Source organism: Peromyscus californicus, unplaced genomic scaffold (assembly GCF_007827085.1).
Source record: "Peromyscus californicus insignis strain IS unplaced genomic scaffold, ASM782708v3 Scaffold_20__1_contigs__length_68692818, whole genome shotgun sequence".
Taxonomy (NCBI): Eukaryota; Metazoa; Chordata; class Mammalia; order Rodentia; family Cricetidae; genus Peromyscus; species Peromyscus californicus.
This window is the reverse complement of record NW_026294503.1, coordinates 62,148,526-62,175,680: the sequence shown is the minus strand read 5'-3', so window position 1 is coordinate 62,175,680 and position 27,155 is coordinate 62,148,526. Positions and strand designations below refer to the sequence as shown.

The following is a 27,155-nucleotide window of genomic DNA, read 5'->3' as shown; positions in this document are numbered from 1 at the left end:
TGTGGAGATAACTTGGCTTGCCTCCCACGTCCCTTGCTTATTTGTTAAAAAAAAAAGAAAAGATGTGGCCCGATGATGGTGGCGGTAAAAAGATATGGCCCGATGGTGGCGGTGCGCGCCTTTAATCCCAGCGCTCAGGAGTCAGAGGCAAGTGGATTTCTGAGTTCAAAGTCAGCCTGATCTACATACAGAGTGAGTTCCAGGACAGCCAGGGCTACACAGAGAAAAAAACCTGTCTCAGACAAAATAAAAACAAGAACAAAAAGGAAGGAAGGAAGGAAGGAAGGAAGGAAGGAAGGAAGGAAGGAAAGGATATTTTAGGGGCTGGCAAGATGGTCCAGAAGTGAAAGCGCTTGCTGCGGAAACCTCACAAGCTGAGTCTGATCCCTGGTACCCATGGAAAGGCGGGAGAAGAGAACCAACTCGGAAAAACTCTTCTCTGACCTCCACACATGCACTACAGCGCGTGCGCGCACACACATGCACAAACACTAATAGTAAATTCAATAATTATTTAAAGTATATTTGAAATAAATAAAACTGCAGAAATTAGAGACAGTGCCTCATAATCCCAAGCATCATATTATCTATTTACTTATTTTATAAAACAGAGTAACATTCAAGCTGGGCAGTGCACACCTTTAGTCCCAGCTCTTGGGAGGCAGAGACAGGCAGATCTCTGTGAGTTCGAGGCCAGCCTAGTCTACTGGAAAAACCAAAAACCAAAAACCAAAAAACCAAAAAACCAAAAAACAAAAACAAAAACAAAACCCAAAAGACAAAGTAGCATTCAGAATTTTATTTATTTATATTTATTTATTTATTTTTATTTTATTTATTTTTTTTTTATGCAATGCGTAAGATCAAAGTCTGGGCCTGCACAAGCCAGGCAAGTGTTCTATCACTGAGCTACACCACAGCCCTAAAACCATTTTCTTTTTTATACAACTAATGCACCCCTTGGAACTTAATTCCCCCATCTCTTCCTCCTTTCTTCCTTCCCTTTCCTCCTGTTTCCTTCTCTCCCTGCCTGCCCCTCCTTCTCTTGTCTTCTTTGTTTTGGCTAAGGAAGTTCTGAGGTAAAAAGCAGTCACACACCTGACGAGCGCTCTGACCCGATCTGCAGTAAACTCGCGGTCAATCTGTTCTGAGCTTCCGCATTGTGCATGTACGAGCTCTGAGGACCACCCTCCACAGAGACGGAGTGAAGCAGGGACACCGTGGGTCCACAGGCCACAGAGTCCCGGCGGTCAGTTCCCTTTCTAGCTGTGATTGGTTAGTCCATCGTCACGTTCATGAAAATAAAATGTTTCTCCAGGCGGAGGATGAACAGTGTCTTGTCATTCCCCATCTCTGTGTCTTCATCGTGTTCCCTCATCACCACTCACACCAGAATGGTGCTGTGCGAGAAATATTCAAATATTTGGGATACAGATACAAATATTTGGGGGTGGCGGTTCAGGACTTTGTTTGTTTGTTAGTTTTGAGACAAGGTCTCACGCACTCATGTAGCCCAGGCTGGCCCTGAATTTACTATGTAGCCAAGGCTAGCTCCACTCTTGTGATCCTCCTGCCTCCACCTCTCAAGTTCAAAAATACAGACAGTTCTGGGCTGCCATGCCCAGCTCTCAGCTCTTTGCAGAAGAGCAATGTCTTGGTTATGCAGGACCCTCCCATTTCTGGAGAAAGGAGGGGCTGGTGTAGACGCTGCTGAGCTCTTCGGGCCTGGACATGGTGAAAGCTTGCCTCCATGGAAAAGGGAGAGCTGCGTCATTTGAGAGGCTTTGCCTTGTGTGGATGGAGCACAGGCTTTCAAGGTCACAGCCTCCAGCGAAGAGATGACCTTGCAGTGCACACTCAGGTTTGCCCGGAACAGAGAACTCCTGCGTGTCGCCAGGCCTGCCCTCTTAAGTGTCAGGATTGTTCACCCAGGGAGACGCCATGGCTGTCTTCACCTTGTCATTTTGGAAAGCTCTCCAGGAAGCGTAGTGAACCTATTTACGCTGTCATCTAAATGGGGTAACTAGAATCCATGAATAGAAGCTACGGCTGTGGCAGTCTGGGTTGTCCAATGGTCGCATGGGCTGCCTGGCAAGGTGAGGACCTCCCGGCAACCTGTGCCACACAAGCAGCACCGACACCCACTCTCTGGCTGGTAGACATCTGGAGGGATCCTGTTTCGACCGAGGCTGAATCGGATGAGCCCAGACATCCCTTCACAGCTCTGATAGCCCATTTGCCATTGAGTCAAAGAACAATTGCCCAACCTTCCATCTTGCTTGGTGGTGTAGACCTAGACTTTGATAACAGATGGGAAAACAGACTTCGAAACTTAAAGCCCAAGAATTAGCTATTTTTATCTGGTGGTTTTGTATAATCCTAGGGTTTAAAAAGTGCCTTGAAAAAAAGTTGTTAGTAGACTCCATTTTTCCTCACTGTGACTATGGTGGCAAGGAAATATCTTTGTAACTAATGTGTTATCAGACCACAAATGAGGAGCCAGCACTATAAATTTATTGGGGTGAATTGGGACCACAAGGGCACATAGATATATTAAAACCACACCAGGTAAACCAGGCCCAACACTTCATCAGATATACCAGACCAAGAAAGGGTGTAACACCCTCTCCTGAACCCTATAAAGTGACAGACACCTAATGCTGCTGCCCAAGTCTAGCTCCAGTGGGGTTTAGGTCCCAAAGAGGCGATGTGGAGTCGGTGGGGGGAGGAGACTGACGTGATCTGAGGGTGAATCGGGATGGCTGCCCGTTTATTGAAAAAAGACTGCACCTTTCATACTCTATAATTGCACAAAGGAGTAGATGGGAATGGGAGAAAGGGGGCTTGTGAGGGGAGGGGAGGTTGTGATCAGGGTTGAGGAGGCTAACACTGACCTCGACAAGTTAATAGGCACCATAGTCATATGTTAATGGAAGGGCCACAGTTCCTCTTGCCGAAAATAAGAATGACTCCCTTTTTAGAAAGAAGGAACTTTCTTCAAGCCCCTAAAGGAAGGGGGACTTTTGTTTAAATGCCTGACCTTGGGAAAAGGACTTTCTGGGGGTATCAGACACCTCATCACAGAACATTGCCTTTTTTTTTTTTTTTCAATATGGCTTAGTTTATCCAAATAGCTAAAGCTTAAGTGAGCAAAGATGAAGCTAGACAAACAGAACTGTGAACCTGAGTAGACCTTAGGAATCTATAAATCTTGATTAACAAATATACCTTGTCGAGCACATGCTACTTATCTAAGTTTTCTAGCAGCTTGGTGTTCTCTTGTGTGGGAGTCGTCAGTCATCACACTATATGGTTCCATGGTGGTGGGGATTTTTTTTAAAAGAACTATTTTGTTTAAAGAGGCTGCCATTGAATACATCCTCATCCTCCACTGAAGCCCACACAAAATTTCCCAAAGGAAAAGGCATAAGGGAACTCCCATAACACATAGTGAGAGTCTTTAGAAACGAAAATAAAAGGGTGCCGGAGAATTGTGGTCTGCAATGCTGACATGCTGGGACTTTGTCAAGCAGCTCATGTGGTCCACGCCATGTGGTCCACACCACACTGCCAAACGGAGTAACCCCACACCAACCTGTCTTTTGATATCAGTATGTGTGTCGAGGACCAACAAGCAGAGGACTGGCTGTCCCCGAGGTCCAGCACAGCTCAGTCCCCTGCTGGTGTTGTACTCAACTGTGTGCTCATCCATCTTTTCACTCATCTAGACCTGGACCTGAACCCATTTCTGCTCTCAGACCGCTGGTCCATCCTTTTACCTCACAGCTGGGCTCTACAGCTTTCTTCTTAAACCCTGACTCCAGTGGCTTCAGGAGTGCTTCCTTTCAGGCACTGATCTGGTGCAGTATCTTAGCCATACCGACTCTCAGCGCACTTTTCAAACCCTTTCAGTTCTGCCTCGGACTCTTTAACTTATGCTCATTCCATAGACCACATATATGCGTACAGAGCTAGAGAGACATTTACTATGTGGTGTGTGATATGAGGTTACATTGGTAAAAAACAGTGGAATAAAAGAATCTACATTCACCTTGATCAGATTACCAGAATAGGCAGGATTACAGGACAGATTCTTGTCACCAAAACAACTGAATCTTGTGGTGTTATTGTTATTCTAGCACCATTGAAACATACAAACATGTTATTCTATGTTTCTGCCATGGAATGCTCATGACCAGTGTCCTGTAAATTTTACCTGAATAAATTCTTTCAGATCTTCATGTGACAGATCCTCCTGGGGTAGGGGGTGGTGAGCTAAGGTTTCCTGTTGCCAGAAGACCTAAAATGTTGACTGGAAACTTTTTTTTGTTATTGTTGTTGTTGTTTGTTTGTTTGTTTGTTTCAAGACAGAGTTTCTCTATGTAGCTTTGGAGCCTGTCCTGGAACTCACTCTGTAGACCAGGCTGGTTTCGAACTCACAGAGATCAGCCTGCCTCTGCCTCCCAAGTGCTGGGATTAAAGGTGTGTGTCACCACTGCCTGGTGACTAAAAATTTTTTAAACAAAAAATAAACAACAAAAAGAGTCTTGAACGTCAGGGGAACAGAAGGTGAAGGGTGGTAAACACCACAGACTTCCTTTCTCCTCTTGAGTCTTCTAACTTCTATTAGAAGGTAGAAAGATTCTAACACTGTGAGAATATTGTAACTGTTTTCTAGATGCTTGTAGATAATCTTTCTCCTTCCTTCCAGGTGGTAAAATAACTCCAGTGAAGGCTGTTAGGTGACTATGGTGACCTAAGTGAGAACTGTCCCCCAGAGGCTGAGGTATTTGAAATCGTGTTTCCCAGTGGGTGGCGCTGTCTCGGAATGTTCATGAGGTGTGGCCTTCCTGAAGGAAGCATGTCACAGGGGCCAGCTTATCCAACTCTCAGTTCACTTTCTGCTTCATGTTTGTGGTTGACAACATGCTCTCTCAGCTTTCTGTTCCAGCCATCATGTCTCCCCAATGCCATGTCTCTCCCACCGCCATGGTCTTCCTCTCCAGAACTTTAAGCCAGAATAAACTCTTTCTTCCATAAGTTACTCTTGGTCATAGTGTTTTTCAGCAGTTGCTGTTGTCATGATTTGTGTCTGTTTGGTTTTATGAGCATAAAACATATGCCACGGCACATAGCTCATGATACAAGATAAACAGAAAAATCAACTGTATTCCTATGTCCAAGCAATGGACACAGATGTAAGAGTATCAACAACAAAATACAACCCTCAGCTCCGCAAAAATGAAACACTGAGGTGTAAATCTAACAAAAAGAGTAAGAATCTTGAACGCTGACCGTTGCATACCAATACAAAAGAAATAAGTGACCTAAATAAATGGGAAGTTGTACCATGTTCATAGACAGGAAGTCATACATGGGAGCCGTGGTGCCTGGCAGTTCCTTAAAGAGATGAGCGTGATTCTATTGTAGGACATAGAAATCAGGCTCTTGGACATTTGCTCCAGAGCAGTGAAAACTTCTGTTCACACAAAATCTCGTATGTGGAAGGCTTATAGCAGCTCGATTCCTAATTGTCCTCACACTGAAAGCAGTCCAGATTTCCTTCAGCCATGGATGCACTTGGTGGTGTGTACATGCCACAGAAAACTGCCCAGCAGTTAGAGCCAACACTTCAGTCAACACGGAGAGCTTGCAGGAGTTGGTTTTCTCCTTCCGTCATGGGTTCGAGGGACCAAATTGAGTAGTCAGGATCACACAGAAGCACTTTTACTGGCCGAGCCATCGTATCGATCCTGCTATAAAACAAAAAGGATAGGAAACAGTTGGGATCTAGGACTACGTGTATAGTTCTCAGACTTGACACAACACAGACACCGAAGAGAAGGGAAGGTGATCTGATGGCTTTTGTCACACTTCGAGGCCTCACAGCACCTCCTATTGTGTGCCAACCAGCTGTTGACAGCTCCAACCGCTAGATGACTCTCCAGAAAGCCTGCTTCGTGGTAAAGTTAACGTTGAAAATTAAATGCTGTCTGATTTTATAGACTGGCCTTCAGATGGCAAAATTATGCAGTAGATTATGGTTGGTAGGGATTAAGGAGGTGGGTGGAAATAGTAGACGACAACATGAATGTGTCTGTGTATTGTCCATGTATATGACAGTTTTCAGATTACAGTACAGTTTTTGTAAGATGTTACTGTTGGGGGAGAGTAGGTGAAGGGCCCGGGATCTCTGTGTCACAACTGCACATGAATCTACAAGGATCTCAGAAAAACACTGATTTTTAAGTGTTCTACAGTAAAATATGTACCATCGAATGCAACTCTGGGAAGGACCTGGAGCATGGGAGCAGAGGAGAGAGATGCATTCTCCAGTTTCCTGCTGTGGATTTTGGCAACAGCTCTCCCTCCAACATCTGTGGGCAGCTGGAAGCCTTACTTAAACGAGGCAGCATGAAGAAAATTTGGCTCACACGGGCTCATTTTCCCTCAGCATCTTGAGATGTTGTATCTACCTTAACAATATTTTACCACCAGGCTACACTATCCTCTAATCTGACTCTCCATTACCTAAGAACTTAGGATGCATGTTACAGAGGCACAGGTTTAAAGAGACTTCTGTGTTTCTCACATCCTGGCTTTTCTAAAACTCAATAGCTCGTTTCACACAGTTTTCCCAGATTTCTTTTCAGACACTGTTAAAGCCAGGGCAGACCAGCTGCCGAGCTGTGCCATGCAGTCTCCAGTGGGTACCATTGGAACCCTGCCTGGGCTTCTGTCTGTTGTCTCTTCTCCTGTGGATGAGTTGGGAAGAACTCTTGTTTTACAGACCATGTAAACTTTCCTTTTTCTCTCTAGGTTTATGTCTTCCTTTTACATTTCCTCAACCCGCCCTTCTGCCTGTCATCTATTTCCTCCATGGGACTTGACCAGAGACTCCTTCTGTCTCCACACTGGAAATGTACCCCTGCTCATTAATTTTTGTATCTTGCCATGAGAAGAAGACAATGCAAAGACAGATTTTAGCATCAGACTGCACGTCTCTCTTTTTAAAGCTCTGTAGAACTAGATGGTCCGTGACAAGGGCCCCCGTCAACGGAGCCTCCAGGGACTTTTGTTTCATTAGCTTTTGCAATGGGAGGAAATGTGGCAGGAATTACAGGAACTCGTATTTGCCAGTTTGCAGAGAGAGGCTGTTTCTGAATAGGGATGAAATTCTGAACTCAGAATTGAGGTGAGACCTCTGTGGAGTCTTCCTCGGCTGTACTCCCTGGTACACTCCCTCAAGTACTCTCTGGCACACTCCCTGAGACTCCCTGGGGCTCAGCTTCCACCCACTCCCTTCCCCACGTCCATCAGTTTGGGTGTGCATTGGGGCGGTACTAGGTGCAATTCTAGCCCCTCCCTTTCCTAGCGAGTTAGCTACTTCTCCTGTGACGGCAATGTGAAGGCCTAGACTTGACTTTACAGACTCCATCTTAGAGAAGAGCCACCATCTTAGACCACCTGGTGGCCAGGGGCTGTACTCAGTTCCAGGAAGAACCTCAGGAATGTGCCATGATAACTCAAACAGATACCCTAGAAGCAGTCAACTAAAAAACAGGGCAGTAAAGTTTAACAAGATCCGGATGCTACTGCAGACATCCTGTTGGAGGTTTACAGCCCCTGCAAATATCCAGATATCCTGTCAGCAGGTTATGGTTCCGCGCCAAAAGTCTAACCCAATAGTTTCAAATGTGGTTTTGTGTCAAAAGTCTAGACCTATAGTTCAAAAAAAAAAGTATCCCTTTTACCCAATCCCCAAAATCACTAAGGCATGTAATTGCTGGCTTGTGGGGTTTTTTTTCCTCTAAAAACCCTCCTACCCCTGAGCCAGGGTCACCGCTGCATTTCCCTCCATCCACTGGGCAGTGTCCAGGTTCGAACCTGACAATAAAAAGACCCTTGTGTGCTTGCATCAGAAACCGGGCTTCTTGGTGGTCTCCGGGGGTTTCAAGACACAGGTACAACACTCCCAGGCTGTGAGAGCTCTGAAGAGGTACCCAAGAGATCTGAGCTTGCTCCCGCAATTCAGGTCCTCTGGAAGAGTAATGTCTCTCTGGCCCACAAAGAGCTTGTTTTAAAACTAAGCTTCTGTGTAGTCAGAAGGTTTCTCCAGTCCCTCCCTGCTCGAGGTCCCACAGGCACTTATAAAATAATTACTCAGAGGCTTAAAAAAATTACTAATTGCATGGCACATGGCAGGCCTCTTGCTAGCTAGCTCTTATAACTTAAATTAACCCTTTTCTATTAATCCATGTTTTGCCATGTGCTCCATGGCTTACTGGTCTGCTGGCATGCTGTTCCTTGGGCAGCAAGCTGGTGTCTCCCTAGACTCCGCCTTTCTCTTTCCTGTCTCTCTCCTTTCCCTCCTGCCTCTAAGCTGCCTTGCCATAGGCCAAAGCAGTTTATTTATTAACCAATCAGAGCAACACATATTCACAGCATACAAAAAGATATCCCACACTACTTCTGGAATCCTGGTGATGCTAGGTCTCCTATACAAGTGATAGGCAGAAGGTCAAAATTCTAGTCTGCCTTCAAGCCTTCCTCTCTCTCTACCTGCCTCTCTCTGTGTTACCGTGTGGTCACATTCATAGTCCCCAACATATTCTTTCTCCTTTTTTCCTTCCCACTCTCCTTCTCATTAATGGTGTATGTTTTCATGTAAGTTCATACCATTATTGCACCAGTGATCACCTCTAGCCAGACAGGTTGTTATAGTAGCTCACAGGTTCACAGTTTCATAAGACTGTTGGAAACTTCTCTCCCCCAGCAGCCTACATATAAAACAGAACATGTAGTGTTTGTCTCTCTAGGTCTGGATTATCTCTTTTATATTTTTCCCATTCTATTCATTTTCCTGCAAAGTTCATTACTTCAATTTTCTTCAAGGCCAGATAGAATTTCTTTGTGCAAATGTATCACATTTCCATTACCCATTCATCAGTTGCTGATTGATCCTATTTCCTGGCTTTTGTGAGTAGAGCAGCAATGAACATGGACGTTCTCTGTAGAGAGATATAAAGTGTCTCTGTAGGAAGACACAAAGTCCACGGGGGTATATGCCCAGGAGTAGAGTAGCTGGGCTGTATTGTATACCTACTTTTCTCTCTTTAAGGAAACGTCACACTAATTATTGTACTGACTGTACCAGTTCACACTCCCACAACAGTGTTCAAGGAGTCCCCTTTCCCCGTATCTTCACCAGAACTTGTGGTTACTTGTTTTCTTGACAAAGGCCGTTCTTACTGTAGTTTGAACTGTCCATCAGCCCCAACATTTCATCTCCACTTCCTGCCCAGCCTACTTCATTGATCCTGTTACTGTCTCTCACGGCCACACCATTAGTTTCTGTAAAAGCAGTGTTCTTCCATGATTTCCTCAGTGGCCCCTTGGAACTGAGAGCTTCTCATTCACCTGTGTCTGGCTGTGGTAAGACAGGTTTTGTTTCTCTCTCTCTCTCTCTCTCTCTCTCTCTCTCTCTCTCTCTCTTTCCTTCTTTTTTCTTTTTACCATTTTTTAAAAAATCATTTCTTTGTTATTTGCCTTGATATATCAAAGTGATGATTTTCAGTAAAGCTTAACATTTCTGTGGAGGGAGAAGTTGCTGCCTCCTGAGTCAACCAGTGCCCAGCAGGAATCCTTCATTTCTGCATGGAATTGTGGAGATCCATGGTGTTCAGGAGTGGGGTGCTGGGGAGCTCAAGGGCTGGGAATCTAGTGACTGTAGCCTAAATCCAGCAGGACCCTAACTCACGGTGTGACCTTGGGCCAACCAGGTTACTTTCTGAGTTTATTTTGCTGTGTGTTTGTTTTGTAAAGTGGATAGGCTGCTGGTTCCTGGGTTTTTAGGGTATAGTCACTTCTTAATTAAAAAAAAAAATCATGTATACAATGATATTGGTGTGAGTCTTGTCAACAAAGGAAAGAACACCCCACCCATATATCTGAGTTCTGAGCCTCTTGTAACTGCCCCTGACTTTCTACTATAACCCGGAACCCGCCGACTTTGAGGCTCAGTCCCAACTCTAATACCTAAAATTCAAGCTGCAGGGAATTTGGAGTTCTCAGGAAACCATTCACTTATTTGGGAGGAACTAGAAGAGTGCAAAGCAGAAGGATGGAGGCAGATTCTAGAGACTCAGAATCTGATGGAGGGAGAAGAGGGAAAGATCGGTGCTGACGGCATGGGAAGGCTGTGGTCGGCATCACTGGGAGAAGGGACGTGTGGGGCCTGCCAAGAAGAGCATCAGACCATGATCGTTATCAGGAGGAAGGCAGAGAACAAGGTGACCTGGACTCCTAGGCAAGGTGAGCCCACCTCTCTGTTCACAACTAAAGATACAATAAATATTCAAATAAAATATTGATGAACAACATGATCTGTGATGCACAATGATGCATAGTAAATATTGACACGTGAAATCGCCAACATGATGCATGGTCCAGAGTGAACCAGCTTTTCCCCTTAGCTTCCATTGCGACAACACTCGAGGTGTGCTGACAAACCCAGCAAATGCCTCTCAAGAGCAGCACAACTGAGCCGAGACATCATGAACACACTCAATATCTTGGGGATGGTTGTACAAGGTGTGTACCTAAGATACAATCACAGAAAGATGCTTCCTATAACCTGTACTGGCACTGTCCCTGCAATATCTTTCAATACATTTTAAGCTTATTATAAACAAGAAGTTTATTCTTAAAGACATTCTGCCTACAGCACTCTCTCTGAACTTATTAGGGAGCCTGAACTTGGCAGTTCCTATTTCCCAGACTTATACAGAGATTTGAGTGTTAGGTTGAGAATATAAAGTCAGATTTCCACCCAGATACCAACCTAACCACGATAGAAAGCAAATCAGGGAAAATTCTTTTAATATTGGGATATTTTAATGGCTTAGCATTTTAATTCCCATATTCTCACCTCTTTATTCTTCCAGTAAATTCAACCCGAGGAACTCGAAGAAAAACATACATTTATCAGAAAGCGTGAGCCCAAAGGTGAGTGAAAACAGCACACGGCTGGCAGAGTATGAGGAAAACTCAACTCTCGAGAGTCTGCCTGAAACTGCAGACGTGTACTGAAAGAAACTGTGTTTCCTTCTGCATGAGCCCACTCACAGTATGTGATTTCCCAACGGACGATGCCCAGACACCTCCACATTGTGCATGGTAGAGTCTACTTCTATGTCGTGGAGTCCACCTATAGATGAAGCATGTTTGAAGAAGAGAGCGTGCGGAGATCTAAAGGTGGGAGATTGTAAGTTGTTCTGCAGGTGACACAGGTCACTGTAAATGAGGAGAGAGATGAAAGACTTCTAATTTTAACGTGACAGAGGGAAGATGTTTCTATACCTTTCTCTGCTAAGTAATCACTCAAAGTAATAAAAAGAATAAGAAATACTGTGCTAGAGAGATGGCTTGGAGGTTAAGAGCACTGGCGGCTCTTCCAGAGGTCCTGAGTTCAATTCCCAGCAACCACATGGTGGCTCACAACCATCTGTAATGAGATCTGGTGCCCTCTTCTGGCCTGCAGGGATACATGCAGGCAGAATACTGTATACACAATAAATAAATCTAAAAATAAATAAATAAGAAATACAAACCCCCACTTTGACACCTATAGGTAGGAAACACAGTGTGAAGATGGTAACGCAATGATTAATGACAAAATGGAGCAGAGAGGCCCACAGGGAAGTGAGTAGGACCTGAAGTTGAAAGCTGGTAAAAAAATGCAGTTACAATCCCAGCTCCACTCTCCTTCCTCACATCTGCAGTGAGGAAAAACCAGAACTGTACAAGTTCTCAGCTCAGGAGAACCAGGCCCGGGGAGGCCATCAGGAAGAAGAAAGGATTGCCGCAAACTGGCATGCTGAGGGTTAACAGCCACGCTCCCTCCTCCCCACCGCCTCTTCTTGCTATAGAACACCAGCAATGGCCTAGCTGAAGAATCTTCAGGCCAAAGAATAGAGAACTCTTTTCTAGAAGCATAGAATCACTCCAGAAGAAAGACCCACAAATACGTGGAGAGTCCCGGTCAGAGTCCTGAGTTCTGCTTTTCATCAAAACCCACTCTTTGATGAGCCGTGGGCAAGCATACAGCCCACCCGGAGCTATCCTGAATTCAAGATAGTCCCAAAAGAAAGCAAAGAGAGAGGAAAAACAACCTAGAAGGAAAGGAAAAAAGAAAGGAACTCAGAAGAACCAAAGACAATTAACAATGAGCTGGGGCTGTCGTAGTCTTTAGAGTGCTTAGCTAACGAGCAGGAGGCCTCTTTCACACTCCTACACTGGACCTGGTGCATGGCTATGTAAGCATTTGGAAGGCAGAAGCAGGGGGATAAGAAGTTAAAGTCATCCTAGGTCTTGCAGTGAGTTTGAGGCTAGCCTGAGCTACGTTAGGCTCTGTCTCAAACAGCAACAATAACAAAAATTTGGAGAGGGGGCTTGCTTGCTGCCAGCCTACCTCCCGGTTATGAGACTCCGTCTCAGGGAAATAAGGTGGAGATTGACAGAGCTCTGGCCTTCATGTGTGTGTGTGCTGGGGGGGCGGGGGCGGGGGCGGGGAGTGTGCACACCCACATCCCACATGCACACACGCCCTACCCCCCACACAAACCATATACAGACACACCACACATACCACTTACACACATACACACACAACCCACAGACACCCCATACACACTTCCATCCTTCCCTCGCCCATCGCTTCTTCCAGTTAGACCACAGGCCCTCGAACTGCCTTCCTTCTCCCCAAATCGGGCCACGCCCTGTGCCGCTCTTCCTCTGACAGAAAGTTCTAGAGAAAACACTCCACGCTGTGGCCTTGCCGTTCCTCCCCTTGCAGGAGCTACCTAACGCCGCCGCTGCATCTGTGCCCCTTAGCAATTAGGCCAGGCCAGGCTAGGTCACGTGGTGTGGAGCTTGCTCCCCCCCTTGAAAACCTGTAAGATCAGAAACCCCTTTCGAGCCCTGGGTTTGAAGAGAAGGCTCCGTTTATGGCTCTCTCTCTCTTGGTACACTGAGAACTGAAGGTTCTGTTTCCCCCTTCAGGTCCCCACCACGCTGTACATGGTGTTTATCTCCCCCATCAGGGCCCTATCTCCTAACAGAGCCCTCTGGAGAGTGACCCTGTGTCAGATGTTCAAGCCACCTCCCTCCCTCCTGCCCTCCCTCCCTTTATACTGCTGCATCCTGCAATATCGATTTTTTTTTCACATTGTATATCATGGGTATACAAATGATATCAATCTGGATATCAATTCTGCCCCCATTGTTATTATATAAAACAGCCTTCCTATCTCTGGACTTTCCATTTACTTTCTGTATGGTCTTTCCATAACAGGACATAAAACTCTTCCTCTCTGGTGTTTCCCACTCTTTTGAATGTAAACTTTAAAAAAAAAAAAATTCCAAGTAAAATTCTTGTATTTGGAGTCAACCTTAAAAAAAAAAAATCAAGGAAATCTAGAAAGTTGGGCAAAAGTTAGATGTACAACAGGAGGGGACAAATATAGGAGGTGAGGTGTCTGAGCAGTGAGGGCCAGGGAAGAGAGGAGTGGGGAAAGTTTATTAAAGAAATACTAGAAGAAAACTTGCTGAAATCAAGGCCGTGTCTTCAGATTGAAAGGTTGGATAGGCTGCCCCCCCCCCTTCGATGACTAGAACACGTGTGCATCACAAAGCCCTTCACTGTGAAACTTCAAAACCCCTAGTTAGAAAGAGAAGTGTCTAAAAGCTGCAGAGAGAAAGAAAACACAGGATGCTGTGTAAGAACTGTCATCCCTTTCAGACATGTTTTTCATCCTCTTCTGGTCTCCTAAAGGTTAACTCTGAGTTCACCCCTTAATTCCTCCAATTACTGTTCCTATTGCCGATATAGGAAGTCTGTCACATATTCAAAACAGTCTCTTCTCCAACTTCTCTTTTTCTCTTTTGAAACAGTCTTTCTAGATAACCCAGGCTGGTCAGGAACTCATGATGCTGTGCCCCAGGCTGGTTTTGAATTTTTGCTCCTCCTGCTTCAGCCTCTCAAATGCTGGAATTGCAGGCATGCACCATCACATCATACTTGGACTCCTCTTCACCATTTCTAGACCTGCCCATTCCAGGCTGAGTAGATACGGACCTGGTGTATGCCTCCCCATGAGCCCTCTCTTCAGTAATCACCTGCCCTGAGCAGGGGTCCAGTGTGGATCTCTGCACATGCCCACAGCCTAGCCGACCTCTGTTCCCAGGGTGTCTGCAGAGACTGGCCCCCACTGGCTCCTGCCGCACTCAGATGACAGCAGTTTCTAGGGTCCTCCTGCTCCTGGGGTCTCAATCCCTAGAGGTCATAGGAGGTGAGGTTATCAGTCAGGCAGCAATTGCCACAATGCATACAAAACCTTCGAAAATCACAGACACCATCATGAGCATTCTCTGTGCAGAGTTCCAGATGGAAGAGCCATCCCCATCTCAGTACTATCCAGTTCGTACAAGAGAGCAAATTGACAGCAAATTCCAGAAACAGCTCTGTGCCTGAGCAGCTCTGAAGCAGGCTGGCAAGACTCTATACAATGTATCAAAGTGGAAAACCACTTCTTGCTACGTGTTCTCCCGCCTCTCCCTGATTTCCCTTGTGTTGTAACGATGATGACTGTGCTACGCTCTTCTTTGGATCCCGTTAGGCTCATACTTCCGGTTCCTCCACGAGCTCATGCTCCTGTGTCCTTATAGATTAGAGACGCCAGAAACTATACCATTGTTCACCTTTTGATGCACAACAAATCACTCCCACAATTAGTGGCTTAAGATAACAACTGTTTTTTTTTAGCTCGTGTCTCTGCAGCTCAGCAAGTCTCGGCTTCAGCAAGCTCTCCTGGGGCTGGTCACTCGGCCACTGCCTTTTTCCAATGGTAGAATACAAGACGCTACAAGAGACTCTCGAAGCTCGGGCTTGAATTTGTTCCTTAGCACTTTGAACAGCTACTACTGATCAAAGCACACTGAAAGGCTGCTCCAGACTCAAGGGGCCCCTACCTGCTAAGGGGGAAATGTAAAAGTTTATTATGGTCATTTTTTACAATGCACTGGATTTCAATGGAGAAAAACCAGGAAGGGAGGAAGAAGAAGGAAACCTTTGCTATTATGTATGCTATCCTGTTTTGTTAGAATTTGAAACTCTTGTGTAGAGCGTATTACTTCAGCCATAGTATTAAAGCAGAATTCAAATATGTCTTGTACTACCTTAGTTAAACATAACGATAACCTAATCCATTACATTTTAAAGAGCCTGTGGTTTTGAGTCAAAACACCCAATCTGGGGTGTGTTGTTGGAGTCCCTAATTATAAGGCCAAATGGCGGCAGATTTTGCATGGAAACCTCCAGCATGGAACGTGGCCCACAGTGTCTGCTGTGAATGCTGACTCTGAATCCCAGTGAGAAGGGATGGGGGTGTGGAGGAAAGGACAACAGTCTCAAACCTGGTTCTAGCAGCTCAGTGTTTACACAAGTGTTTGGCGTGGCAACCTGGACGTTAGCCGGCCAGAGAAGAGACTTAATTCCCACAGCCCTGCAGTGTAGACTGGTCCATGAAGTAATAGTATGCCCCTTACTGCAACAGCAGCTAGAATGATGATGACCTTGGGCGGAACCAGCACTGTTCTTACACTCTAGTCCCACAAGTGGACACACTTAATTGAGAAACTGTGCATCTTTGCAAACACCAGGCTTGCTCCTCACCCACGTCAGGAAGCACCCAAAGGGGCTGTCTGTTTTGTTCACTCAGCTCTGGGAACACAAATCAGCAAGAGGCAGAGAGTGGCCTCTTGACTCCGTTTGGTATACCCCACACTCACTCTCATCTGGTATGCTCACCAGTCCTTCCCGGCTCCCCAGACTGAACACTGATAACTCGGAACAATAAACCATGCCACAGACATTCTTGCAAAATCATCCTCGGCTGATTTTCCATCCGGAATGTGCTTTCCTAAGTCCTGCCTGTTAAACATTTGTAAGAATAGTCTGGCTGTTCATTTAATGGTCATTAGAAGCCGTCCTGGACCTTCCCAGGAAGGTCAAAGAGTAGCCTGCTGTTGGCTGCCTAATTGAACTGAACAAAGGAAATTGCTTTCATCATTTTTACTTTGCTCTTCTTAATTGAACTGAATGTCAACTTTCCACTCGATGTTCTCCAGCAAACACTCACGCTGTTAATGCAACCAGATCCAATCAACCTGCAGCTGTCTACATTGTACCCTGGGACTGCATACACTTTGGATACATATTTATTCTGTGGATTTCATTTCCATGTTAATTAGAATGCAGGTTCCTGGAATTTCCTTTCTGAGTATAATAATCTTACAGTCAGTCTGATGGAAATGGCTATGTGCTGTTTACTTTGTGAAAGATGATGTGCCTGGCTCTGGTGATCACTGGATATGGATTTGCTAGATGAAAATTGCACTCCCATTTTTTTTCTAATAGAATAATAAAGATATGTTCATTTATCAAGGGTTTTCAAACTCTATTATCTTGCTTCAATGCTTTGAGGAAGGCGCAAAGCATAACAAAAGTTATTGGGCATCCACCATCGTGACGTGCATTTGACTCCTTCCTCCTACAGCTTCTGCTAGACTACTCATGTAGTCTTCTTAAAAATAGCTATTTCTATTACAAAATTTTTACATGCAAAATACCAAGGTGTGTGGAGACAGCTTAGTGGTAGAGCACTTATGTAGCATGCTTAAGACCCTGTGTTCAGCCAGTGCTGGTGGCGCATACTTTTAATCCCAGTACCTGGGAGGCAGAGGCAGGTGAATCTCTGAGTTCGAGGCCAGCCTGGGGCACAGAGTGCGTTCCAGGACAGCCAGGGCTACACAGAGGAACCCTGTCTCAAAAAAAGCAAAACAAACAAACAACAAAAGACCCCGTGTTCAATCCCCCGTACTGCAAACAACAAACAGTGCATAAAATCTGAAAATTATCATTGCTGCTAACATTTGATGGGTTTCCCACACACACACATACAAAGAACAGATTCTTTTTAAAGAGTTTACCTTTATCTATGTGCGTGTGGGTGGGTCTGTATGTGTGTATATGTGCACATGAGTGTGATAGCCACAGAGGCCAGAAGGGGGCATCAGATCCCCTGGAGCTGAAGTCACAGGCAGCTATGCGCCACCTGATATACGCGCTGGAAACTGAACTTAAGTTCTCCAGAAAAGCAGTGATTGCTCTTAACAACTAAACCATCTCTCCAGCCCCAAGAATAGATTTTTATAAGATATATTTACTCTGGGAAGATAAATTTGGTATCAATCCCCAGATGCTTTTAAAAACACACTTCTGATCAAACAAGAAATTATTAAATAATACAATAAGGCAAATTATTTAACTAAGATCCCATATCTAGTAGGAACTTACTACAGGCCATTTACTACCCTCTCTTTGGGATGAAGGAGAAGGGCAGACAAATAAATTGGTTGCATCATTTATAGAGGATAAAAAAAAAGGCAAACCATTATTATATTAAGGAATAAACACTATTACCAGTAACATTACTGAGCTCCATATATGAGATACTGTACCTTTTATCCTTCAGAACACTCTTTGGGGTAGGAGTACTCCTCTCGCCAGTTTACAGAAGAGACACTGGGTTAGTTGGTGGTAACAGCAGGATTTGGGTCCAGCAGCCTGCTCCCAGCCGGGTTCTCCAGAGCTTTACTCTCCATGGAGAGCACTTTGACTCTGCCATGCCCACCAGGATTTGGGTCCAGCAGCCTGCTCCCAGCCGGGTTCTCCAGAGCTTTACTCTCCATGGAGAGCACTTTGACTCTGCCGTGCCCTCCACACACTCTGCCACATCTTTGTTCTCAGGTAATAAAGAGTACCCACTCTCTAGAGATCAGAGCGCGATTTCCTTGAAGAAGAAACCTGACGAAATCTGAAAGCAGCAGACATTTTTAAAATTATGTTTGTGGTCTTACGTTTGGCTACACGTAACAGAAAACCCCAATTATAGCAGCTTTAAAATCCAGAGACTTAGGGACTGGAGAAATGAACCAGAGGCTAAGAGTACTTACTGCTCTTCCAGGTGACCCCAGTTTGATTCCTAGCACCCACGTCAAGCACCTGTAACTTCAGCTCCAAGGGTTCCTTGTCCTCTTCTGGCATCCACAGGTACCACTCAAATGTGGAAAACACACACACACACAAATAATAATAATAATAATAATAATAATAATAATAATAATAATAATCTAAAACATATACACCATGGTCCAATTTTTAAATTGGACATACCCGGAAGATAAGACATCCAGAGATGGTCTAATGACTCTGTGATTGTATCAGGGTTGGGTGCCTGAGACCCACACGATGGAGAGAGAGAACTGGAATGCTGTCTTTTGACCTTTACATGCTCTCTCTCTCTCTCTCTCTCTCTCTCTCTCTCTCTCTCTCTCTCTCTCTCTCTCTCTCTCACACACACACACACACACACACACACACACACAAAGTCAACACTATGGTTTTTAAATTTTAAAAATTTTATTGTATGTGTGTAGGTGTCTTGCCTGAATGTATGATTGCGTACTCTATGTATGTCTGTGGTGTGTGTGTGTGTGTGTGTGTGTGTGTGTGTGTGTGTGTGTGTGTGTGTGGTGCCTGTAGAGGCCAGAAGAATGCATCAGATTCCCTGGAACTGGAGTTCCAGATGGTTGTGAGAGACCATGTGGGTGCTGCCTGGGAATCAAACCCAGGTCCTCTGCTATAACAGCAAGTGCTCTTAACTGCTGAGCCATCTCTCCAGAGCTCTCTCTCTCTCTTTCTCTTTCTCTCTCTCTCTCTCTCTCTCTCTCTCTCTCTCTCTCTCTCTCTCTCTCTCTCTCTCACTATATAGCTTAAGTTTTCAGAATTAATTTCCATGCAAATTACCCTATTTCTTTTTCCTTTATTTTATTTTTTTTATTTTTTTGAGACAGGGCTTCTCTACGTACCTTTTAGAGCCTATCCTGGAACTCACTCTGTAGACCAGGCTGGCTTTGAACTCACAGAGATCCACCTGTCTCTGCCTCCTGAGTGCTGGAATCAAAGGCATGCACCACCACTGCCCAGCACAAATTACCCTATTTCTAAAGGAGAAAGTAAGAAAAAGAAATATGCTAAATCAAATGTACACACAGGATTTCTTTTTTAGCTAAAGTAATTGCATGCTTAGAATTTAAACCAACGAAATGTTTGTTTTTGCTTTCCTCCTGGAGAGGACATCACTGTCACTAAGGTTGTTGGGGCGGGGGAGTACCAGAGGACAAGCAGAGTGAGTTTTGGTCAGTTTATCACTGTTGGTGTCCTGGGCAGGGAAGAGTGAGAGGCTCACTGAGAAGGTGTCTGGGGATGGTTGTGTCTCTAGTGATGTAATATTTGAGCAGAGACCTGAAGAGGAGAGAGATCAGAGGAGTCAAGGAGCCATGCCACTACCTGGGATGAGGATGCTCCAGCAAGGGTAAGGGTCAGAATTGTGCAGCTGCAATGTGGTCGGTGTGTTCCAGGAACTTCCAGGATACCACTCGACCTGAGCAGGAGGACTGGAGGAAGTAGGTACATTCTGGTTAGAATTAATAAGTCAGAGGCTGCTGTGGAATAATCTTTCTGTACACTGTGAATATGTATTACTCTCGTTGGTTAATAAAAAGCTGACAGGCTGGTAGCTCGGCAAGAAGTATAGGTGGGACAGCCAGACACAGAGGATTCTGGGAAGAAGAAGGCCAGAGTCTGAGGAGACGCCAACCAGCCACTGAGGAAGCAGGATGTATAGAAAATGAGGTATTTATGTTCAATATATCTGTGTATTATTTCTCCTGCAGTTGTACATAAAATATTTTTACATTAAAAAAAGGACAAATAGCCGGGCGGTGGTGGCGCACGCCTTTAATCCCAGCACTCGGGAGGCAGAGGCAGGCAGATCTCTGTGAGTTCGAGGCCAGCCTGGTCTCCAAAGCGAGTTCCAGGAAAGGCGCAAAGCTACACAGAGAAACCCTGTCTCGAAAAACCAAAAAAAAAAAAAAAAAGAAAAGAAAAAAAAAGGACAAATACTATAGAATTATATTACTATAGAATATGCAAATTTATAGAGACAGAAAGATTAGACATTATCTCAAGATGGAGAAGAAAGGAATATAGAGCAATGATTTCCTAAGTACAGAATCTCTGTTTTGTGTGATGGAAAAGTCCCACAAATGGACAGTAGTATCAGGACATAATATCATGAATGTAATAAATCAATACAATTAATGTAATTAATGAATATCATAAATATAATTATTGAATGAATACAGCAAATGTAATCAATAGATACCACAAATGTAATTAATATCATGAGTGTAATTAATGAATATCATGAGTGTAATTAAAAATAAATTCATTCATTAATTAATTTTTTAAAAAAGAAAATGAGGTAAGAAGCCATGAGCCATGTGGCAAAGCATAGATGAGAAATATAGGTTAATTTAAATGTAAGATGTCGCTAGTAACAAGCCTGAGCTATTGGCTGAGCATTTATAAATATGTAGCCTCTGTGTCGATTATTTGGGAACTGTTGGAGGGGAGAGAAACATCCTCCTACAAGGGGCTAGGGCAGGAAAACATGGATGTTGAGAGTCCTGTGCTCCTGTTTCTATCATGTTCCTTCATGCCAATGTTTACAGGCTCCGGCCTGGAGACGGCACTGCCTGTCAAGTTGGAAACCCTTGTTTGCTCCTAACATTTCTCACTTACTAGAAACTATGAAACAGCATTGCTAGTGTGGGGAATGAAGGGCTGTCATGTTGATGGTGTTTAAACGCGCTGATGTTTATGAAAGTATGCCGTAGTCCACAAACACCCAGATAAGGTCTGTTGCTGTTGCTATAGCAGGAGAAGGAAGCTTCCCTCTGTCCCCATAGATTGTCAGGTCGCCCTAAGAAGTGAACTGACATCAGAGAGCATGGGTAAGGCACACCACTTCATCCTTTGTGTGCAAGTGGGTGTCTGCAGAAAGAAAGTGAAGACCCAAGGATGTGAAGGACAAAAGCTTTTTACATGAGGAATAAACTAGGGGGGGGTGTGACAGGGCACTGGGGCTTGGGCTGCAAATCGTGGGGCATCGAGCAGGAAAAACATGGGGATCCAAGGGACATAGGAGTTACTTTGGGGAGCTGCTTGCACCTGTCTACTTTGCTGTGGTGGCTCCTGGCTCTGCTTTCTAGGCTCTGATGAGGGAGGGCATTTTTTTTTTTACTCAAGGAAAACTTCATGGCCTGATTCTAGAACCATGGTTCTCAACCTTCCTAATGCTGTAAGCCTTTAATACAGCTCCTCATGTTGTGGTGACCCCCAACCACAAAATTATTCTTGTTGCTACTTCATAACTGTAATTTTGCTACTGTTTTGAATCATAATGTAAACATCTGATACCAGGGTCTCTGATATGTGACCCTAGAGAGGTCATGACCCACGGGTTGAGAATCACTGTTCTAGGTAAAAGACGAGGGTAATCAGCCTTTCCTTACATCTGTTACTACCCAAGTGCCTTCAGCTAAAATACCCATTGTTTCCATATTTTGTCACGGCTTCTCTGAGCCCCTTCACTCCTTGGGGAGGCTGGTGTTGAATCGCTCAAGAGCTGAGGCAGCAGAGACACGCTGGGGCAAAGGCTCTCGATCGCTTCCTGTGGGTTTTGAGATTTCCATGCTGCCTTTCCTGATAGAGGACTTGGTGAAGGCAGCAGACAGGAGTGTGCCCGTCAGTGTGACAGGTGGTGCAGCACCACCCACGGGGAGAACAGCAACTGAGCTAAACAGTGCAAGATCACCTTCATTTGCAAATCCAATGGGTGAAATTACAGGGTTCAACCCTGAGAGACAGAGAAGCCAGGCTCAGGATCATCATTTCCGTACTCACCGTTAGTGGCTGGAGAATACAATCCCATACAACGACAGTGTTGAAGATTTGCGTGTCACAAGCAAACTCATGTCAAGGGAGCTGAGACTAACGTCAGCCTCAAGCCAAGTAGGGACAGCTAAATGCTCGCCAAAGCTAAATGCTTGCCATAACACTGCCCTGACATCATCTGTTGAGACTACCAAGAAAGGTCTTTGGGGGAAATCGAAGGAAAACATGAACTGTCCTTCCGGTCTTTTCATCTTTTATAGATCAGAAGAATGTCCTCTCTGCCTGTGAGTCAAGTCAGAAAGAAGAAATACATAAGTCAGAAACTGGCCCAGGAGAAATGTCACCTGCCCCTAATATTTCCACAGATGTTGATTTCTGAGTCATGGACAGTCCAGGCATGTTAGTTATAAGCCTATGTTTCATTTTTTTTTTTTTTTTAGCCTGGAGACTTGGGGCAGGTTAACTAAGATTCCCAAGTTTCAGGCTGGAGAGATGGCTCAGCGGTTAAGAGCACTGGCTGCTCTTCCAAAGGTCCTGAGTTCAATTCCCAGCAACCACATGGTGGCTCACAACCATCTGTAATGAGATCTAGCGCCCTCTTCTGGCCTGCAGGAATATGTGCAGGCAGAACACTGTATACACAATAAATAAATAAATCTTTAAAGAAAACAAAAAGATTCCCAAGTTTCTGCTTGCTCACTTCGCGTGGGTGACAGAGAATGGCCGGCCGCAGTGTTCACTGAGATCGCAGCAAGTACAGCAGCGTGTGGGTAAGTGCTGGGCTTGTATTGCTATTGGGAGGAAGTGATACAAATAAGTCTTATTTTAAAAAGCATATGAATCGGGGAAGAGAGTAGGCCTTCAGAATCATTCTAAGGGGTCTGGGGAGACGGCTCAGAGGTTCAGAGCACTGACTTCTCTTGTAGAGGATCTGAGTACAGTGGTCAGGTCTGGCAACTCACAACCACCTGGAACTTCAGCTCCAGGGTATTCATGGGCACCTGGACACATGTGCGCATATACATAAATAAATACATTTTAAAAATACCATCATTGGATCTCTATGACTTTACCCTGCATGAATCTGCTAGAAGATTTGGTGTGCATGAACTCTATTTTCTTAATGGGCATGTTCCCTAGAAACATTAGGAATAGAGAACAACATGAATGGTTTAAGATAGGATCCTGTGATGTAACCCAGGCTGCCCTTGACTCCTGATCTACCTGCTTCCATCTCCCCAGTACTGGGGTGTGCCGCTACAGCTGGTTCCCACCCATTTCTTTTTCTAAACATTTTCTTTGTATTTTTGCCATATTTCTAGTGGACTCCCTATGAAATACAGAAAGAGGGCGGTGGTGGCACACGCCTTTAATCTCAGCACTCGGGAGGCAGAGGCAGGCAGATCTCTGTGAGTTCAAGGCCAGCCTGGTCTACAGAGCGAGATCCAGGAAAGGCGCAAAGCTACACAGAGAAACCCTGTTTCTTTAAAAAAAAAAAAAAAAAAGGAAATGAAACACAGAACAAAACCCTCAGGCCATCAGAGCTGAAGAGTGATAAAAAGACAAAGATCTTGGGAAATATTTAGACTCGAACTCTTTTTTAAATGTTTGTTAATTGAATAAGACATAGTGACACACGCCTGTACCCCAGCCTTCAGGAGACTTTAGGAACACTGTAAGTTCCAAGACAGCCTAGGCCACAGTAGCAAGACCCTGTCTCAAGACAGAAAGAAGCTGTGTAACTGAAAGTAAGGATTATTGTATGATCGGCTTTTTGAATGTACATAAGTTAATACATAAGATAGACAGCAATGTAAAGGAGACAGTAAGAGGAGCTATAGCATGGTAAGATTGCTATATTTCACATTGATCAACATTGAATTATATACTTTGGAATATTAATAGTTTGTATGTATGCTCTCAAGGAAGCACTTGAGTACAGAGTAATGAAGGGTAAAAAAAAACAAAAAAACCATAATATATCAATTTAAATGGAGGCATAGTGGTGTGGCTTACTGGTCAAGACCGTCTGGCACATAGGAGGCTATGAATTCAGTTACCATTACTATCAAAAAAGAAAAAAATCAAAATGGAATTCTGCACAGTGTTCAAATGCTTCAAGAGAATGTGGGGAGAGGGGAGTACTGAGACCAGAAAAGAAAAAGAGAGAATATAGGGAAAATAATGTTTGAAACAGTAATATTAACCCGAACTTATTAAACAAGAAGTTAAGGTTTTCTTTTAATATAAAAGGCCAAGTAATAAATCTAGGCTTTGAAGCCACACATGCTGCCACAACCACTGAATTCCTCCATTGAAGAACTAAGAAACAGGTGTCCTGTGCTCCCACAGAAGTTCATTCACAGAAACAGACCTGGGCTGGGCAAGGCCCACAACTATCGCCCGGTGCTTAGTCTAAACTCAACTAAAAGGCAAAGGCTATTGGGCCAGATGACCAACCACAAACTATATGCTATCTAAAAGCTGACTTCAAATGTTACATGGAAGTGAGGCAAAAATACAAAGAAAGTGTTTAGGAAAAAAAAAGAGTGGGAACCAGCTGTGGCGGCACACCCCAGTACTGGGGAGATGGAAACAGGAAGGTCAGGCGTCAAGGGCAGCCTGTGCTACATCACAGGACCCTATCTTAAAAATGAGACAGCAATAACAAATAGCTGAAGGGCTATATAAATATCAAACAAAGCAAACTTCAGAGGGAAAAAATGGGTATTTAACAACGACAATGATAATATCAGTTTACAAAGAAGACATACTATTAAACATTTATTAACCCAATAACAGAGTTTCAAAATGTGTAAAACAAAAATTGACAGAACAGGACAAGTACATAAAGAGTAAAATCATAGTTAGAGGCAAACTCTTCTTCCATACTGAGGAACAAATTTCAAATGTAGATAACCAAGCAATACTGTCAACCAAATAGATCGACTTGACATTTACAAAAACTCTACCCATCAACAAATTTTGCTGAATTTGGAAGAATTCAACAATATAAACTAAGAATAATATACCATAACCAAGTATATTCATCCCAGAAATACAAAATCTGTCCCTATTCAAAGCTACAACCTCTCCAATACATATAGTACAAGATAACTATACTCTATAAAATAAAACAAATTTTAACAGCTTTTAGAAAATTGAAATATTAAAAAGTATATTTTCTAGGTATGATGGAATAACAGTAGAAATAAATAACAAAACAAAATCTCCAACTACTCAGAAATTAAACAAAATTCTTTTCAGTAAACTATGGATTGAAGAGAAAATCTTGAGGAAAACTAGAAAAATATTTTAAGCTGAAGAAAATGTTTTAAAATGTCTCTTAAAACTATGGGCATCTAAACTGTAAAAGCTATTTGAAAGGAAACATTGTAGAAACAGGTACCGCAGGTCTAGGGGTGGAATCAAGACAGGAAGTACTCCACTCACAAAGAAAAAAAGATTTCACCTCATAACCCAAACTTCTCACTAAGAAACAAACAGGTCAAAGTGGGCAAAAGGCAAACAATGGTTATATTTGGATCTAAAGCCTACTCCTAAAAAGAGTTTTGTCGGGGGCTTGGCCTCCCCAGGACGCTATTTGGAGAGGTGCTGGGAACTTTAACCAACTTGAGCAAACAGGCCCCTGGAGGGGGCAGGAAGGGTTGGGACACTCCTTCCTCTGCCCTTCATTTTATTCTAGGTCTCCACAAATTGGATGTCTGTCCACCGTGCAGAGGACAGACCATCCTGCGGAGTCCACATATTCAAACCCTAACTCACCAGGGAACATCTTCACAGACAGAGCAAGAAGCAGGGTTTAACGTGGGCCTCCTGTGGGCTTCTCAAGCGATACAATTTATCATCCAAACGGCCAAAAGGAGCTCATGCCGGGAGTGAGGAGCTGGTGCGGTGTTCAAGTCAGTCAGTAAAGCCACCGTATTAACAAGCGGGGATGGCGAACACTCCTTGTCGATGTGACTGGAGTTAGAATCACCATGGAAACATACTCCCGAGCGTGTCTATGAGGGTGTTTCCAGAAAGGCTTAGTGGAGAAGGGAAGACCCACCCTGAATGTGGATGACAAGAACTGGTGGGCAGGGGACTACTGGATAAAAAACAAAGTGAGGCGAGCACCAGCATTCCATTCCTCTCTCTGCCTCCTGGCTGCACGCAATGTGACCAGCCGCTTCAGACTCCGGACACCGCGTCTATGCAGGCAAATCGAGCCAAAAGAACCCATTTTGTCACAGCATTGGAAACGAAAGGAGAGTAGTCTCAGACTGCTCCTAGGTCTTAGCTTTTTCCTCTGTGCCTTGAAAGACAGGTTAGCAAGCCAGGACTTTCCTGTCTGTCAGTCCACTGTCCGGAACTATAACAAGATACTTGAAATAACTGACTCTTCAAGAGGAAGCGAATTAAAATGGGAGTTCTGGTCTGTGGTTGATTGGTCTCATTGCTTCAGTCTCCTGTCGAGGCAGAAGATCTTACGCCACTGTGGCAGAAATTCATGATGGATCAAAGGCTCTAGCATCGTGAGCCAAGGAGCAAAGGGGAAGAGAAAGGGTCCGAATCTCCTAATTCCCTTCTGATTTTAGTCATCTAAGGGCCTCCCATGGGGTACGATCCTTTGATCCTTTAAATGCTGTAAGTGTCACCTGAGGGACCAAACCTTTAACACATGTCGTCACCCACCCCACCCCACCCCTAAAACGTAGCATCAAGGGCTCTGGGTCGGCCTGCAGCGGGCAGTCTGAGCAGCATCAGCTGGGTAACTCTTCAATCAGTTCTCAGCTTCAGTCAAAAACCTTTCCTGATTGAAAAACAATGTCAGAAATTGGCCTTAATTACCTAAAAGCTTTTTAATATAAATCCCTTAGAAGATTATATATAGCAGAACCATTTCATGTCATTAAGAGAATCCCAGAAAGAAAGAAAACTGACTTTTAAAATCCAGTCATAGCTCAAAATTCTTTTCCTAATTTTTTTTTTTTTTTAGGATTCATTAACTTAAAATGGTGTTTAAAATTAAAAATTGGATCTAGGCGCTAACAGGAATTTTGAAAATAATCATAGATAGCATATTAGAAGTGGTGGGGAAACCTCCAAATTAATATCAACTTATATCAGCACTGTGTGGAAAATATAGAACTTTGTAGGCAGACTTCAGCAAATGTGCTCATAACAAAGCCCGTTTTCAGATCTGGGGGAAGGGCTTAGAACTCGGATT

General features: G+C 44.1%; 1 long non-coding RNA gene across 4 annotated transcripts; it reads right to left on the bottom strand.

Annotated features, from left to right (window-relative positions):
- Nucleotides 1-847: 847 nt before the first annotated feature.
- Nucleotides 848-26,372, bottom strand: LOC128117014 (uncharacterized). 4 transcript variants are annotated; one of them, XR_008220676.1, is made up of 8 exons: nt 25,709-26,369; nt 21,932-22,204; nt 19,472-19,578; nt 18,991-19,125; nt 18,076-18,178; nt 17,581-17,936; nt 4,217-5,756; nt 848-2,298 (listed from the first exon to the last, which is right to left on the bottom strand). It is a non-coding gene; the product is annotated as an uncharacterized LOC128117014 (long non-coding RNA). The 4 variants fall into 4 exon arrangements; XR_008220677.1 differs by having other exon boundaries at nt 848-2,293; XR_008220674.1 differs by lacking the exon at nt 848-2,298 and having other exon boundaries at nt 3,967-5,756; nt 25,709-26,372.
- Nucleotides 26,373-27,155: the final 783 nt, after the last annotated feature.